Below are 19,387 nucleotides of genomic sequence, written 5' to 3' on the forward strand. Positions count from 1 at the left end.
AAAAAATCTGGTCTTGGTATAGTGTGTAGTTATTCATTTCCCGCTAGGTCTGTCGAGTGATAAATTTGGAAACTTTTCCAGAAAGCCTTTGGATGCTTTTTTTGCTAATGATATGAAAAGTCGTATCTTAGGAATGCGGTATGCAAACACAAATTTTGATAACAAAACTTATAGAATGACATGTATGTTGAGTATTTCCACTTTGCAAACTACAAATATGGAATTATTATAAAAAAAATTCATTCCGATAAGTCTACTGTTGCTCAGTTTTGGATGCGACCAAATATGATGCCTACCAACATCCCCAGAAACTTACAGAATTGCTGAATGCAATGTGCGCTATGTCATTTTAATGTAACATCATGACTTTTGACAACTTTTCATTATAACGCTGTAGATTCGGATCATTAAAATACTGCAAAAATCTGCAAACTATACAATTTAAGTACTGTGCCATTCATTTTACATTTTGACTCTAACTGTAACATCTATATGAAGTAAAAAATTGATTATAAAAGTCTTCAGTTGCTCATTTATGGATAGATTTGAAATTGCTGTCTTCGAAGCTCATTGCGCAGATACATTGAACCGCAGCAGATACCTGCGAACTCTGAAATTTCTGTGGATAAATATATATGCGACGGATCACCCCTTATCTTTGATTATGGTAATATGTAAGGTAAATGCAAGTTTTTAAGTGTTCCTTTTCAAATAGTATTGAAGTTTGTATGACTGATATACAGCAAATAATTCCAAACTTTGATATTTCTGTGTTGCAGCATGTGTGCCAATCATTCATATCATTTACTCCAACCGTATCAAGAGACTCGGTAGAGTCTCGGGACAAGTACATTGACAGCCCTGTCGTCTGCTGGCCCGAGGCTCTCGCCGAGACTATACTTTCTCTGAATAAAACGATTCGCGGTGGTGGGGGTAAAATTGGCATGTGATTTTCTTTAATTGCGAAGCTCCTGAGTTATGTACGGCTTTGAAAATTGAACTTTAAGCTAATTAAGAAGTTCTCTGTCGAATGAGCCCAAAATCAGCATTCTCGAGGGTGTATTTGCTGAGAAAAAACTTTGCACGGGCTCAAGATTATGCAAAAGTTACTGACACATCACGAGTTCGACGTATACGTATACGTGTTTTGACGTAGTTAGTGCTAGTAGAGTTGTGCCTCTACGCATTCTGATTGGCTCAACGATGTCGGCTCCTCCAGCTGCCAGGCCGACCGCGGGTGGGGCTCAAGAGTAAGAAGGCCTAAAATAGCGAACAGGCATTCTGTATATCTATATATGCGTTATACAGAATGCCTGTTCGCCATTTTAGGCCTTCTAACTTATTTTGAGTCTTACCCCGACCGCGCACAGACTCCGTGAATATTATATATATATATAAACCATGTGTCAGTTTTCGATCATTGTATAAACAAACGGAGTTTTGACATTATGGAATGCGTGTGGGATAAATAAAGAAAACTTTCGTCATCTAACGAAGTGCATAGTACTAAAACCTGTGGAATGCTAAACTAAACCGGTATAGAAGCAGTCGTGTAAAAGTAGTCTGTGATCTGTCGTGTGTAAAAAAGAATAAAATAAAAAAATACGCGGTGCATGTCGACGAAACTTTTTAAGATTTCATTAATTCGTTTGACTGAAAATAAGTTTAACTTATATATGATTTGTAAATAGGTTATACGATATCAATACATGGATACGCACATCCGAAACCACCCGAGACTTGTTTTCATACTGACCGTCATTTTAACAGGTGAGGTTATGATCCCCAAAGTGCTGTTGTGTGCGGACTCTAATTAATAAATGAAAATGGTTAGTGAAAAGTGGTTAATATTTATTTTGTTAAAACTTGTGGTATACTAATCTGGTATAAAAGCGGCCGCGTAAATGTAGACTGTGATCTGTGTGTGCAAATAAAAAATATAAAAAATGCGCGATGCATATGTCAACGAAACTTTTCAAGATTTCATTATTTCATTCGATTGGAAATAAATGTCAACTAAGATAATCTTTCAATTAAACCAGAGTGCGCGGAATATTGTTCAGTGTAAATATATCGTCAGTTTCGTGATTATATATCATGTGTAATTATGTAGGTTATATATACGAGTTCCCTTTGATAGCTGTGTGGTAACGAATCGGCCGGGGTTTGACGTTACGAAGTGCGGGACATATGTAACAAACGTTCGCATAGTTAATGAATAATATAAATAAGGCAAATCAGTTTATCAAAAATAGGTCTGGAAGTTGTAAGAAAAAATGTTCGTCAACTTATAACGTCAAATTTTCTTTTTGCGATCTGAAATATTATGGTTGATAATTAATAAAACAAGAACACACGGAACTGTTAGTATATATAATGTGAGAAACTCCAATCGAATAAATGTTTTCTAATTTATTTTTTGTGTCATCATTATTTTTGAATATTTCCATATTTTGCGTCCTATTGAGTCTGGCTCTGCTATTTCCGATCCTTGTTTTGACTCCATCGGTTTGCAGCGGATCGATACATATTAATTTTCTACCATTTCTTCATGCTGATTGTGGTAACCTGATTCAAGTGGTTTCCGACTATGATCATTATTCGCACAATTTGTATATCAGATTCTCAAAACAGTTTCTGGTGTTGACATAAGTGTAGTTAAACTATTTCCACCTGGCCTGTCGAGTAATAAATTTTGAAACTTGTTCCAAAAAGACTTTGAATGCTTTTTTTGCTGATAATATGAAAAGTTAAATCTTCGGAATGCGGTAGGCAAACACAAATTTTGACAACAATACTTATGAAATAACGTGTATGTTGAGTATTCCTATTCTGCAAACTGCAAATGTGGAATTATTGGTGAAAACATTCATTACGATAAGTCTACAGTTGCTCAGTTTTGGATGCGATTGAGTATAATGCCTGCGAACATCATGGAAACCTACAGAATTTCTGAATGTTATGTGCGCTATGTCATTTTAATGTAACATCATGACTTCTAACACCCTTTCACTATAATACTATATATTTGGATCACTGAAATACAGCAAAAATTTGGAAACTATAAAATTTATATACTGTGCCATTCATTTTACTTTTTGACGCTAACCGTAACATAAATATGAAGTGAAAAATTCATTAGAAAAGTCTTCAGCTGCTCATTTATGGATGGATTTGAAATTGCTGTCTTCCAAACTAATTGCGCAGATACATTGAATCGCAGCAAATACCTGCGAACTTTGAAATTTCTGTGGATAAGTATATGTGCTAGTATCACCCCCTATCTTTGATTATAGTAATATGGAATGGAACTTTGTTCAGCAAGTTTTAAAGTGTTTCTTTTCAAATAGTATTGAAGTTTGTATTACTGCGGTATGGAGCGAATACCTTCAAACTTTGATATTTTTGTGTCGCAGCATGTGTGCCAATCATTTTAATTTTTTACTCCAACCGTAACATGTAATTTCAAAAACTCATCATAAAAGTTTTCAGCTTTACTATTTAACTTAATTTTCCTTTTTCTAAATTCCATGCTAAGTTTCTTAATTTCTAAATTTCTTTCTAAATTAAACTGAAATGAAATTGTATTCCTCCATAACCAATGCAGGTACCTTAAACGTCTTTGATTTCCGTTGCTCTGTAGAATTAAGTACGCTCAGTTTTTTTTGCTTCTTTGAGTTCTGACACAATAGATGTTTTCGGGTACCTTTTTTCTGCAACTATCAAACTGTAGATAATTGGATCTCAGCGGCCACTTGCAAACTTTGGAAATATATTTCATCGGGGGCATGTTTTGGATGACACGAAAACGTCTAGATTCAGAATGCAAAAGCGACATTTAAACATGACCAATTCTGTTGGATTTGTTGTTTCTTGAATTTGATCTGTCTTTCCTCTTTTCCTTTTTTTTCTAACGTTATAAGCCGGAAATCACATCTCAGCCCGCAACACGCATTGCTACATGCTCTTGAGTTCCCAATGGACAAAACATATTAGGGTGCAAGGAAAAAAAGCGCCAAAGTCCAAGAACAGACCTGTGACGAAATATTTCCAGTAAAATTTTGACGCAAAATAGGTCCTTTTTCGTGGAAACCAGCGTTATAAGCCGAAAATCATATCCCGGCCTCCAACCCGCTTACGACCGTGCGTTTGGCTTTCTAATTGACAAAACATATCAGAGTACAAAGAAAAAAATTGCCAAAGTCCAAGGACAGACCTGTGACGAAATATTTTCAGTACTATTTTGACGAAAAATAGGTCTTTTTTCGTGGAAACCAACGTTATAAGACGAAAATCATAAATAATCCATAGAAATTCACACTAAAATCCTATAGTCAACTCAAAATAAATAAGGAACTTTTGAGAAAAAAGACGTGATATCAAACCATAAACTTCCCCTAGGAAAAAAAAGGTTGGGACAAGTACATTGATGGTCCCTTGTTTGCTGATAATTCCATCCATAAAAAAAACTTAAAAAAATTTTTGTTTTTAAATTGTAAAAAAAATTATTTTATAAAAAAAATGCAGAACAATTCGAAAAAAATTTCACAAATCTTGAAAAAACATTATATTAAAGCAAAAACTAATCAGTATCTATTTTTCAAAGTGTCAAAAGAATCAAATAACAAGTAAAAAATAAAAAACCGAAAAATCGGTCTTGAAATCATTTTGGAAACCGATGCCTCATTCTTCTTATTAGATTCGGACAGCTAAATCAACTGAAAAAAATTCCATCTATTTTACGTGCGGCATTAAAATTTATTATATTAATTCGAGGCCAAGTATTTTCTAATGAATTGAAAAAAGTTACCACTTGAATTACGTGCAGCATTAAAATTTATGATATCAATCGGTGGACAAGTATTTTATTAGTAACTCCAAATTTTGACATTATCAAATTCTTCTAAGAAGCTTTTAAATCCAAAAAAACTCACATGAAAGCTAGTCATATGTTACTCTATGGTGGCAGAAACTTATAAGAAAATCAATTCTTCTCAGACTTTCAGGATCCTCTGGTATTATTCGCAAAATTCGACGTCGATTGGATCGATACAAATTATGTTTACATATGTGTTAAAAGTACTTGTCCGGCCCATCACTATTCATTTAAATAAAAATCAATCATGAAAAAATGGAATTGTATGGCAGAATCCGGTTAAACATTTATTGAAATGCGATTCATTATTAGTTTAGTGTTCCTAATAATAGTATAGGTTAGTTCTTATTCCGAATGGAATTCGTTCGCTGAAAGAATAAGTGAGAAGCAAAAATTGCCGTCATTGAATGGAAACTGGAGAGTTATTTTTTAAACTTGAACATATATATTATGTACATTATTTTCATTTATCAATGCACAATAATATCCCTTGTATATGGCGGAACAATTTCTTTGCTTTTTTTATTAAATTAGTGCAATTACGTAAAAATTACTTGAAGATAATTCTCTCAATTCCCTCTGCATGGATACTTGTGATCCATCAGTTCTAAACAAGCACTGATTATTATTGGGATGAACAATTTAAACGGAAAGTGATGGGCCGGTCAAGTACTTTTAACACATATGTAAACATAATTTGTATCGATCCAATCGACGTCGAATTTTGTGAATAATACCAGAGGATCCTGAAAGTCTGAGAAGAATTGATTTTCTTATAAGTCTCTGCCACCATAGAGTAACATATGACTAGCTTTCATGTGATTTTTTTGGATTTAAAAGCTTCTTAGAAGAATTTAATAATGTCAAAATTTGGAGTTACTAATAAAATACTTGTCCACCGATTGATATCATAAATTTTAATGCTGCACGTAATTCAAGTGGTAACTTTTTTCAATTCATTAGAAAATACTAGGCCTCGAATTAATATAATAAATTTTAATGCCGCACGTAAATTAGATGAAATTTTTTTCAGTCTATTTAGCTGTCCGAATCTAATAAGAAGAATGAGGCATCGGTTTCCAAAATGATTTCAAGACCGTTTTTTTGGTTATTTATTTTTTACTTGTTATTTGATTCTTTTGACACTTTGAAAAATAGATACAGATTACTGTTTGCTTTAATATAATGTTTTTTCAAGATTTATGAAATTTTTTTCGAATTGTTTTGTATTTTTTTTATAAAATAATTTTTTTTACAATTTAAAAACAAAAATTTTTTTAAGTTTTTTTTATGGATGGAATTATCAGCAAACGAGGGACCATCAATGTACTTGTCCCAACCTTTTTTCTCCTAGGGTCATGTAATCTAGAAAATTCATCACAAAAGTCTTCCGCTTTTCTAGATACTTCAATTTTCCCTTTTCTACTCCATTGTGAGTTTTCGAATTTCTAAATTAATTTCTGAATTGTCCTGAAATGGTTTTCCTCCAAAACCAATGCAGGTACCTTAAACGTCTTTGAATTCTGTTGCTTTGTTGAATTAAGTTCGCTTAGTTTTTTTTGCTGCTTTGAGTTCTGGCATAATAAATGTTAGAAGTTTTCGGATACTTTTTTTCAGCAACTATCAAACTGTGGATAATTGGACCTCAGCGGCCACTTGCAACCTTTTGAAATATATTTAATTGAGGGCACGTTTTGGATGAAATGAAATCTCTAGATTCAGAATGCAAAAGCGACATTTAAAGTGGGCAAATCTGTTGGATTTTTCGTGTCTTGAATTTGATCTATCTTTCATTTGAATTTTGAAGAAAAGGGATAAATAAAATCTGTTCTATTAAGGAAATCTTTACATCAGTTCTTTCTTGGTATGAAGAATTGGAAAAAATCGCGAAAGGCCAAGGACAGACAGGAGACGAAATATTTCCAGTACAATTTTGACGAAAAATAGATCTTTTGTCGCCGAAACCAACGTTATAAGCCGAAAATCATATTACAGCCCACGAAACGCATTTCTTCACTCTCTTGGGTTCCTTTTACACAAAACATATTAGAAGATAAGGGGGAAAATCACCAACGTGGAAGAACAAACCAATGCCGAAATATTTCCAGTACAATTTTAACGAAAAATAGATCTTATTTCGTGAAAACCAACGTTATAGGCCGAAAATCATATTATGGCCCACAACACGCATTTCTTCATGCTCTTGGATTCCCAATAGACAAAACATATTAGAAGACAAGGAGAAGAATCACCAAATTCCAAGACCAAACCAGTGCCGAAATATTTTCAGTACAATTTTGAAGACAAATTGGTCTTTTACGTGGAAACCAACATTATAAACCGAAATTCATTTCACGGGCCTCATCCCGGATTCCTCCATGCTGTTGAGTTCCTAATAGGCATAACATATTAGAGTATAAGGAAAAAAATCGCCAAAGTTCAAGGGCAGACTTGTGACGAAATATTTTCACTACAATTTTTACGAAAAATTGGTTTTTTATGGTGGAAACCAACTTTATAAGCCGAACATCATACACAGGGAAAATAAGATTGGGAAAAGTACATTGATGGTCCCTTATTTGCTGATAATTTCATGAAAAAGATTATCCCATAAAAAATGTTCGTATGAGAATGGAATCTATAAAAATGTACTAAGCAAATAATTCATAGAAATTTAAACTAAAATTCTATAACCGTCATAACATAAATGAGGAATTTTTGAGATAAAAGGCGTGATATCAAACCATAAACTTCCCCTTGGGAAAAAAAGGTTGGGACAAGTACATTGATGGTCCCTTGTTTCTGGATGACATAGAAAAAAGATTTAGAACCAGGAAAAAAATTCTATAAAAATAATAAACGAAAAATTGAAAAGTTCAAAAAAATTCAACAAAAATAAAAAACAATCGAAAAAATTCTGTAAAGAAAAATAAAAAAATTTCAAAAAAATTCATAAATATTGAAGACTTTGAAAAATGTACTATCCAAGTTAGATGTAGTATCAAAATGTATGATATCAATTAGAGGCCAAGTTTTTATTGATAATTTGGAATATTTATTGAACAAATCGGAAACTTTAATTGAAACTCATGATAATTATTTTCAAGAAAAAAGTTAATGAAAAAAAAAGTCATAACGGAAGTTACGTGCAGTACTAAAATGTATTATATCAATTCGAGGTCAAGTATTTATCAGTTATTCGAAATATAATCTCCGTCGACAAATGAGCGTTGAGAATGCTTGTCGGGCTCACAACGTTTTATCAAAATTACTAAAAAATTAATGGAAATGTAAGAATTTATACTGACTAAAGTATTCCTTGAAATGTATTGACTTGACTCCCGTATTGTTGGGAGATCAAGACGCTCAAATCAAGAGCAGTTCGACGTGAGGCCTCGTTGTGACACGACATAAATAAATAGATTTTACACGGCTATCTCGTGTTCCCTCATTTGAAACCTTATATATATATATAGATATATTAAGCATTACAGAAATAAAATCATTAAAAATTCACATGAAAGTCATTCGTTACTTCAACAAGGTACACACTTCAAAGAATCGATTCCCCTCCGACTTTCAGGATCCCCTGGTATTATTCACAACATTCAACTTCGATTGGATCGGTACAAATTATGTTCAAATACGTCTTAAACGTACTTGTCCGGCCCATCACTTTTTATTCAAATTGCTCATTCGAAAACAAATCAGGGCTGTTCTATAATGACAAATATAATAAAATGGATAGAAATAAAAATATTATCTCCAAGTAATTTGAACTTGATTGTTCCCAAGTTCGTATAGCAATATCCACTTCTCATTTTCTTCAGTGAACACATACCATTCGGTAAGAACCAATGAAAATGAGAAATAATGAGGCGCATTACTAGAAATTTTCGACCCTGCTCAGCCATGCAATGTTTTTTTTCTATAGTCACGTACACATTTTGATAAATATCATTAGTCGAGTACCACACGTGGATTCCTGGAATTTGGAGAAAAATGATTTTGTTGTGAATTATGACTCCATATAATATAAATAGATTAATCAACTTCATCTTTCATTTTCGTTTCATTTTGACAAGAGCGATTCGAAGGAAAATTATTTTCTCGGGAATTACGGTTCCTTAATATTAACACATGCGTTAACTTCGTTTTTGATTTGTTTTCGAATGAGCAATTTGAATAAAAAGTGATGGGTCGGACAAGTACGTTTAAGACGTATTTGAACATAATTTGTACCGATCCAATCGAAGTTGAATGTTTTCTGAATAATACCAGGGGATCCTGAAAGTCGGAGGGGAATCGATTCTTTGAAGTGTGTACCTTGTTGAAGTAACGAATGACTTTCATGTGAATTTTTAATGATTTTATTTCCATTAATTTTTTAGTTATTTTGATAAAACGTTGTGAGCCCGACAAGCATTCTCAACGCTCATTTGTCGACGGAGATTACATATATTTCGAATAACTGATAAATACTTGACCTCGAATTGATATAATACATTTTAGTACTGCACGTAACTTCCGTTATGACTTTTTTTTTCATTAACTTTTTTCTTGAAAATAATTATCATGAGTTTCAATTAAAGTTTCCGATTTGTTCAATAAATATTCCAAATTATCAATAAAAACTTGGCCTCTAATTGATATCATACATTTTTATACTGCATGTAACTTGGATAGTACATTTTTCAATTTGTTCAATATTTATGAATTTTTTTGAAAATTTTTATTTTTCTTTACAGAATTTTTTTCGATTGTTTTTTATTGTTGAATTTTTTTGAACTTTTCAATTTTTCGTTTATTATTTCTATAGAATTTTTTTCCCGATTCTGAATCTTTTTTCTATGTCATCCAGAAACAAGGGACCATCAATGTACTTGTCCCAACCTTTTTTTCCCAAGGGGAAGTTTATGGTTTTGGCAATTGTCCAACCAATTTTTTTCAATTGATCCAAAATATTCTATCAATTGATCATATAAAATTCAATTCTAGAGTCATTTTTGACCAATTGGTAGATCATACATTGTCTGGTTTACGCAAACATAGTATGCGATACGTCCGTGAAGATCTTCGACGCTTAGGTCTACGGCCCCATGATTTTCGATGTCTAGTTATTTGTTTCCATGGTTTCCGATGTCTAGGTCGACGGATCCATGTTTTTTGATGTCTAAGTCGACGGGTCCATGGTTTGCGATGTCTAGGTCGACGGATCCATGGTTTCCGATGTCCAGGCATATTGCTCCATGGTTTTCGGTATCTAGGTATACTTCTCCATGGTTTTCGATGTCAAGGCATACTCCTCTAAGGTTTTTGATGTCTAGGTATATAACTCCATGGTTTTGGATGTGAAGGCATATTGCAACATGGTTTTCGATATCTAGGTATACTTCTTCATGGTTTTCTATGTCGAGGAATATTTATCCATGGTTTTCGATATCTAGGTCGACGGGTTCATAGTTTCCAATGTGTAGGTCGACGGATCCATGGTTTCCGATGTCGAAGTCGACGGATCCATGGTTTTCGATGTTGACAGGTCGACAGCTCTATGGCATTCGATGGCTAGGTCGACGCTTCTCATTTTCGAAATTATGAAAATCTGACATCGGAATTGTGCTCAGCAGTCACAAAAACTCTCGAGAAATGATTTCAGGTTAATGGGATTGATTTTAAAAAAGTCCTTCAAGATATTATATTTGACACTTTAAATTTTTGAAATTTTAAACATTCGAGATCAGATTTCAGTTCAGCGACCCCGGAAACCTGTCAGTAACAAGATTCGGGCCAATTGCATGGTTGTTTAAGAAATCGTTCGAAATATCAGATTCATCACTTCGAATTTTTGAAATTCAGAAATGTCGGGGGCAGATTCGTGCTCAGCGTCACCAAAAACCTCTGAATAATAAGTTTCAGGCCAGTTGGATCAATTTTTCAAAAAGTGGTTTGGAATATTAGATCCGCCATTTTGAATTATCGAAATCTAGGAAATCTGATACTGGAATTTCGCTCAGCAGCCCCAAAAACCCCCGATCTCCATCAATCTATCGTATTCCATATCTAAATTGTATCGGTTATTATCGATAAATATATAATCATTTAACAACATTGTGGGCGAATTGACGAAGAATGATCCGGTCTTCATCGATTGACCAAAAACTTTTTATTTAATGGACAAATTTACGTCATTTGGCAAAACATTCTCCATCATCATAAGTTTTCATGCTAGATGTAACTTGGATGAAAATTTTTTTCAATTTTTTTTTCCTGATGGTACCCGTAGGAATGAATATTCTGAATTACCATCAAATACTTGGCCTCGATTTGATATCATAAGTTTTCATGCTGGACGTAACTTAGATGAAAATTTTTTTCAATTGTTTTTTTTTCAATTTTTCATTTAGACTTTTCACTTTATAACTTCTTACGTTTTATTTGATTTTTTTTGACACTTTGAAAAATAATTACGAATTTGAATTTTTCTGAATGTAATGTTTTTTCAGGATTTGTGATTTTTTTTTCATTTGTTCTGTTGAAATTGTTTGCAGTTTATTTAATAATTTTTTTATGGAATTTTTTTTCACATTTTTTGTGATATAATCAGAATATAAGACACCATCAATGTACTTATCCCAACCTTTTTTTCCCTAGGGTCGGTTTATTTACAGATTATATAGTCTCAGGGAACCTCGGGCCAGCAGATGAAAACGCTGTTCATGTAATTGTCCCGACTCTACCGAAGCTCTCGATATTTATTTCTTTTCACTGGGCCTCGCATAGATGACAAGGGTGAGGCTACCAAGACTGCGACATGCAACCGTGCCGTTGTAACATGTTGACAATATTTTTATCGAAACAATATTAACAAAAAACAACGTGGAATGTATGAGATAGAAGAACGGGATAACAGTACCTTGTGGTGGCTCGTAGGTAAATTTTATTGACATCTGCAGCAAAGAGATAGGGAACTCAGGATGCGGTTCCGTTGTTATCCATATTCGAAAATCCGGGTGAACTGGTTCTATCGTTATCATGTATTGTGCTATTTCTCCCATATATTCCAATCCCAAGTGACAATTTTGAAACAAAACCCAGAAACCCTGTAAGAAGCAGAAACTATGATAGCGAGACTGAAACGTGGAATACCGACAATCGATATAAAAAGACCCTTGATTTTGAATTTTAATAGAAGTTACTTTCACCTATGCGCCACTCATGTAGTTCGAAACATGCATGATGATTTATAAGAAGTTGTTTGATCTGTTCTCTCGAAACTTGCTTCAATTGAGCGATTCATTACTAAAGGTTATAAAAAAAACATTTCAAACGTAATGAATAAAAAAAATTAATCTGCTAAATCTTGGTAACGTATGAAAAATGTTTGATTCAAAGAAACAAAACATTGTCAAATGAATGCAAAAGTGACGAGTACATCGGATGACGAATGAAAAAAACTCAAAACATAATGGTAGGTAAAAAAAATTACGAAACCAACTGTAAAAAATTTCAACAAAACAATAAAGAAAAGCTTTTACAAATCATGAGAAAACATTATATTAAAAAAAAAAAATACAAATCCGTAATTATATTGTAAAAGAAAAAAAAATTCAAACAGAACGTGAGAAATTCATTCTTACGGGAAACATCTGGAATTTGAGCAAATTTTAGTGAATCAAAAAGCGGGAGAGCGGTTGGTCTGATGGACAAGGACTCGGGCCCGCAATCTGCGGGTCCCGGGTTCGAATCCCGGCCAAAGACACCAATGAAAATTGAAAATATTTTCAAGTGTTTTCTGTGATCCCGGGTGGTTCGGACTCCACCTTGATAAATCCACGGCCAAACACCTCTCTGTGATGCATGTGCGGTCGGTGTACGGCTTCGGGGGCCTCCCGTGGACGGTTCTCATCGTGCGGTGATGGCCCTCTAGCCGTGCACTGGCTGGCACAATGTACCACAGTAGAGGAGGTGCATGTTTGAGCACCTCTGGTGGGAGCGCTTGAGCGTACTCGCACTGCCATCCGAGGGGATCAACCAAGTACCGGCTGTATCGGCAAGGTTTTCTGCAGTTTCCCTTCGCTCACGGCAAATGCGATACAGTGGGGAGTAAGTCGGCTGCAGCCGCAACGGGCGGGGGAAAAAATGTGGAATGGGGACAAGGGGGGAGAACGTAAAAACCGAGAAGGTATACGAGTGGAAAAAATTAATAAAAAAAAAAAAAAAAATAGTGAATCAAAAAGCTACCATTTGTGTTATGTGCAGTACTAAAATTTATGACATCAATCGGAGGACAAGTATTTTATTAGTATATAATACACAATTTTTCACAATATGAAATTGTTCTGAGATGCGTTTAAATCCGAAAAAAAATCGCATCAAAAGTAAAAGTCAGTAGTATGTGGGCCACTATGACGACCCCCACTCCCATCCCCACTCCCATCCCCACTCCTACCCCCACTCCTCGGCCTCCCCTGCCAGCTCGATTTTTTCGAGCAGTGGGGGAGGTGATGGAGGTGGGGTGGGTGTGGAGGTGGGGTGCGTGTGGAGCCGTCATAGCAGCCCGCATGATTTTTTATCGTTTTATTGTTTTTACATACAATTTGAAGATACATGAAATCTTTATAAATTATAAGTACCATAAAAAAAAAACTTGGAAATCGATGCTTCATTCTTCTTATTTGATTCGAACAGCTAAATCAATTGCAAAAAATTCCATCTAATTTACGTGCAGCATTAAAATTTATTATATCAATTCGAGGCCAAGTATTTTCTAATGAATTGAAAAAAGTTACTACTTGAGTTACGTGCAGCACTAAAATTTATGATATCAATCAGTGGACAAGTATTTTATTAGTAACTCCAAATTTTGACATTATTAAATTGTTCTAAGAAGCTTTTAAATTCAAAAAAAATCACACGAAAGCTAGTCATTCGTTACTCTATGGTGGCAAAGACTTATAAGAAAATCGATTTTTCTCAGACTTTCAGGATCCTTTGGTATTATTCACAAAATTCAACGTCGATTGGATCGATACAAATTATGTTTAAATAAGTGTTAAAAGTACTTGTCCGGCCGATCACTTTCCGTTTAAATTGTTTATCCAAATAAAAATCAGGGCTTGTCTAGAACTGATGGATCACAAGTATTCATGCAGAGGGAATTGAGAGAATTATCTTCAAGTAATTTTTACTTAATTGCAGTAATTTAATAAAAAACGGAAACAAATTATTCCACAATATACAAGGGATTTTATTCTGCATCGATAAATGAAACAAATTGTACATAATATATATGTTCAAGCTTCCAAAATAACTCTCCAGTTTATATTCAATGATGTCAATTTTTAATTCCTACTTATTCTTCCAGCGAACGAATTCCATACGGAATAAGAACTAACCTATACTATTATTAAAAGCATTAAACTAATAATGAATCGCATTTGAACAAATTTTTAACCAGATTCTGCCGTACAATTTCGTTTTTTTATGATTGATTTTTTATTGAATGAATAGTGATGGGCCGGACAAGTACTTTTAACACTTATTTAAACATAATTTGTATCGATCCAATCGACGTTGAATTTTGTGAATAATACCAAAGGATCCTGAAAGTCTGAGAAAAATCGATTTTCTTATAAGTCTTTGCCACCATAGAGTAACGAATGACTAGCTTTCGTGTGATTTTTTTTGAATTTAAAAGCTTCTTAGAAGAATTTAATAATGTCAAAATTTGGAGTTACTAATAAAATACTTGTCCACTGATTGATATCATAAATTTTAGTGCTGCACGTAACTCAAGTAGTAACTTTTTTCAATTCATTAGAAAATACTTGGCCTCGAATTGATATAATAAATTTTAATGCTGCACGTAAATTAGATGGAATTTTTTGCAATTGATTTAGCTGTTCGAATTAAATAAGAAGAATGAGGCATCGATTTCCAAGTTTTTTTTTATGGATGGAATTATCAGCAAACACGATACCATCAATGTACTTGTCCCAACCTTTTTTCCCTAGGGGAAGTTTATGGTTTGATATCACGTCTTTTTTCTCGAAAGTTCCTTATTTATGTTTTGATGAATATATAATTTTAATTTAAATTGCTATGAATTATTTACGATTTACTGCTTATAACGTTGGTTTTCACGAAAATAGACCTATTTTTCGTCAAAATTGTACTGGAAATATTTCGTCACAGGTCTGTTGTTAGACTTCAGCGATTTTTTTCCTTGTACTCTAATATGTTTTGTCAATTAGGAACCCAAGAGCACGGTGGAAAGCGGGTTGGAGGCCGAGATATGATTTTGGCTTGTAACATCTGATTCGTCGAAAAAAGACTGATACCGCACAATCAGTATACAAGTGAAGAACATTATACACTAATGCTGTAAGATTGTAATATATTTGATATTTTCTTACGTTACGAAATCATTTTTGTTGTGTGATTTAAGAAGTTTTGTTTACATTTTTTGTGGTATAATGCGAAAACGGGCGATCATCAATGTAATTGTCCAAATTTTTTTTCTCCGAGAGAGGATTTTTACGGCTTGATATCAAATCTTTTTTCTGTGGTAGTTCTAAACCACAAAAAATATTCTTAAATAAGATTTTATCAAGTTCTCCAATGTTTCTATTGTGATATTTAAAAATAATTCTCCTTTCTCCAATGCTTTTCTTTAAGTTTTGTACAATTTATAACAGTTTGATATTCTTCGAATGTTTGAAGTGATATCCTCAATTTTTCAACCATTTCGAACGTGTCTATAATTTTGTGGGATTAAAATCATATTCCGTAAGGTTTTTCAATATTTTGTATCGTTGTGGAATTTTCCCCCTTCATTTATAAATTTTGTTTTCATCTGTTTTGATGAAATCATTGTGAATAAAGAAAACATGAAGATTTTTCAATGAAACGAATTTTTGGATTGATTTTCCTTAAAATTTGACAGAAGGAGAAAGAAAAATATATATATAAAGTTCACCAAGTCCACCAGAATTCACAATTTTCACATATGTTTATTGAATTCTAATGCTAGTTATTTTTATTTCATTAAAAAACGTGCTTCCAAGGACTTTTGGAAGCAATCTTTTCTATTCGTATTATCATTCCCAGAGATAGAAAGTTGACGCACCCACGTCGATGCACAAAATTTTCAAACTCTGCATGTAGCCACCAAGGTTCAACCGGACAAAAGAAAAAGTATGACGTGCGTCAAGACCAACAGAATTGCTTACTTTTTAATATGAGCATTGCATTTTGAAAACATAACTTCTTATGCCATTCATAAACAGGCCATCGCTGACTTTTTGTATCATTCATCATTATTTTTTATTATTGATTATTATTTAAATCCATTTCCAAATCCTATAATTCATGTATAATTTTTATTATTTGTAGATATTGTTGTGCCCGTACATCGCACTCCTAAAATAAAGAGTATATAAATTAAGCGTTCTCAGCATAAATGCATCGATGGCGAAATATCGACGTTCCCGAACGAGCGCATCGACCCTCGATGTCATCACCGAAACTTCGAGAAAGAATATCACGCCATATTGTCGCGAGAGGGGGAAAAACCCCCAAGTCTATAAATTTACCAACTAACCAAAATTCTACAGTCTTTGACGAGAATTGTAACGATCGGTCTCGAGGCAATAAAACCTTGAATTTGTAACTTCTTAAATAAACTTATTGTTAACTTGTTGTAAAAGTATCGAGTTGGAGTTCAGCTCTTTTGGCCTAAATCCCTTAAATACTCGTCCTTGATAACTCGTCCCTTCGCGACGGTCTTCGCGGACACAACATTGGTGGCAGCGGTGGGATAGCCACTACTCGAGAAACCCGACACGTCTACGATAGTCAAACGGAAGGAATTCAAATTGCTGAGGAGGACCGATAATTCTAGAAAAGTCGATATATCGAACGGACGTTCGATCACCGATCATCGCATCCAAGGCAGACCGATCTACGTCAAGATTCAACCCAAAATACGACTGGAACCAGAGCGGAAGAAATTCAACACGACAACGAATCTGAACATCATGCTAGCGATCATCTTACTGTAAGTGACGGAACATTATTAAATAACATTGTAATCCGCCAAAGCCAGATCGTATATAAAAATTTATATGTCAGACGACGAGTACGCTGACAGTCTCAAATTACCGGGCGTAAGCACTATTTCGCGTTCGCTCAATTCATTTTTCGACGATAAACTCGACTACAATCGCGAAAGAAAAAACGAAATCACCTCGCAAAGTAGAAGGCGACGAAGTAGCGCCCAATCTTTAAATCGATCTCCGACATCGGAAGACGATTATTTAGACGCGGAAAATTCGGTAGTAGAAACAACAAATCCTTTAGTATCAACAATGGTTGAAACAGTAAATTTAGACACAACGGGAGATAATCAGAATTCCGGAAATCCCGGAAATAGTCGAAATAATAATCCCGGAAATCCTGGGAATAATGGCGAAAATAATAGAGGAATTAATTCTCAAAATTCCCCGCCAAATCACTCGCGAACTAACAGACTTCGAGGCTCAATGTCTCTTAAAGAAGCGCGTAGTTTAATTCCTCGATTCGACGGTTCAAAACCGGAAGAAGCGCGAGAACTTGTAGATTCTTTTGCTCATGTCAATAAACATATTTTAGAAGAGGACCAAGAGATTCTCCTAGAATCAGTGTTAACTACTAAATTAACTGGTAAAGCTCGAGCAGAAGTACGATATAAAAATATTCCAGATTTTGAAACGTTTAAATCCGTTATGCTAGAAATATTCTGCGGTACGAGAACCGTAGGAGCCCTTCAAACAGAGCTGTATTCTTGTCGACAGAAATTTAACGAATCAGTAAAAGAATTCGGAAGAAGAGTAGAAAACACAATGATGGAATTAATTGATGCAAGTATAAAAAAGCACTCGACAATGATCGAACAAATGGCGGTAGAAAAGCACATACGCGAAGTAGCCCTTTCGAGTTTCGCGCAAGGTCTCAAACGCGAATACCAAACCATTATTAAAGCTAGGGCGTATCCAACACTTAATGAAGCAATCACAGCCGCGATTGACGAAGAAAAGATACAACAGGGAACTCGAAGAGAACCTGGAAATAATACGATCATTTGCAATAGGTGTAACAAAAAAGGTCATCTCGCACGCGACTGTAGAAGCTCAGGAAATAGAAATGAGAATCATGGTAACGGAAATAACAGTTTACCGACACCGAGTCGAAGCATAAATTCTTTATTTTGTAATTATTGCAAAAAACCAGGTCACGTATATGACGATTGTTGGAATAGAAAAAGTAGAAATGGTAACCAAGGAAATAATAGTAATAATGGAAATCAAGAAAATCGTGGAAATCAAGGAAACAGAAGCAGAAATAGAGGTTATCAAGATAATAGACAACAGAATAACGGTCAAAATAACAGTCAAGAAAACAATTAAGGTAATAACCAAAATTCGAGTCAATCGAACAACGGGAATGCACAAGAAAAGAAAACAATAGGATCGCTGAACCTCAGTCTCCTCGCGCGAACGGCTGAGCGAAAAAATGCGCACGTCAGCTGTGTGGAGGCTAAGCGAGCTACCGGCTCGAATGCACAGGTCGTGAAACCCAAAACAAAATTCGTAATTAATTCGATCGGTTCCTGGGGAATGGCTAGCGACTTTTATATCCCGTCACCGCACGCAATAAATTCAGCTCTCCTTTTGAAAGCTGATACGGGAGCCCAATGCAGCATAATTAAAAGGGGCGCTCTAAAAGAAGATACCGAAATAATCGACGAAACCGTCGAACTGACTGGCGTCGGAGGACAAGCCTTCAACGCCCTGTGTAAAGTCATACTCGAGATCGAAACGCCCGCCGTCAACATTCTTCACGGATTTTTCGTCGTCGACAACGACGTTCCAATCAAAACAGACGGAATCCTGGGACTCGATTTCATGAAAAAACACAAGGTCGACATATTGGGTGGCCGTATAATCAAAATATATGGTCACGTCGAGCCTTTAGTGAACGGTTCGGAGAAATTAAAATTACCCCCCCGTTCCGAGAGTATTCACTACGTGAAAGCAAAAAAACTGGCAATCGGATGCGTAGCAGCCAGAGAAATCGAAAAAGGAATAAAAATAGGACAAGGGACGGTTCACGAAAAAAGTATGATTTTCCCCATATCTTTTCTAAACACGCTAGACCAGGAAGTTTCGATCGAAAGACCGACGGTCGAAATCGAAGAAATAGGAAGCGTCCAAGAACAAAATCAAGCGAAAACAGGTGAAACGGCGAACGGTCCAGCCAAAGAAGGAATCTATGTGACTAACGCCGAAGAAAAAGGAAAAAGAGTCGAAGAAATTATGAAACAAATCGGAGAACATTCACATCTCAACAAGGAAGAAGAAAAATTTCTACAAGAATTTTGCCAGGAATTCGGAGATGTATTCCACCGGGAAGGAGAATCTTTAGGAAATACGAGCTTAGTAGAACATCGCATCTACACGAAAAAGGACACCG

This window comes from Venturia canescens, chromosome 5 (assembly GCF_019457755.1).
Source record: "Venturia canescens isolate UGA chromosome 5, ASM1945775v1, whole genome shotgun sequence".
Lineage (NCBI taxonomy): Eukaryota > Metazoa > Arthropoda > Insecta > Hymenoptera > Ichneumonidae > Venturia > Venturia canescens.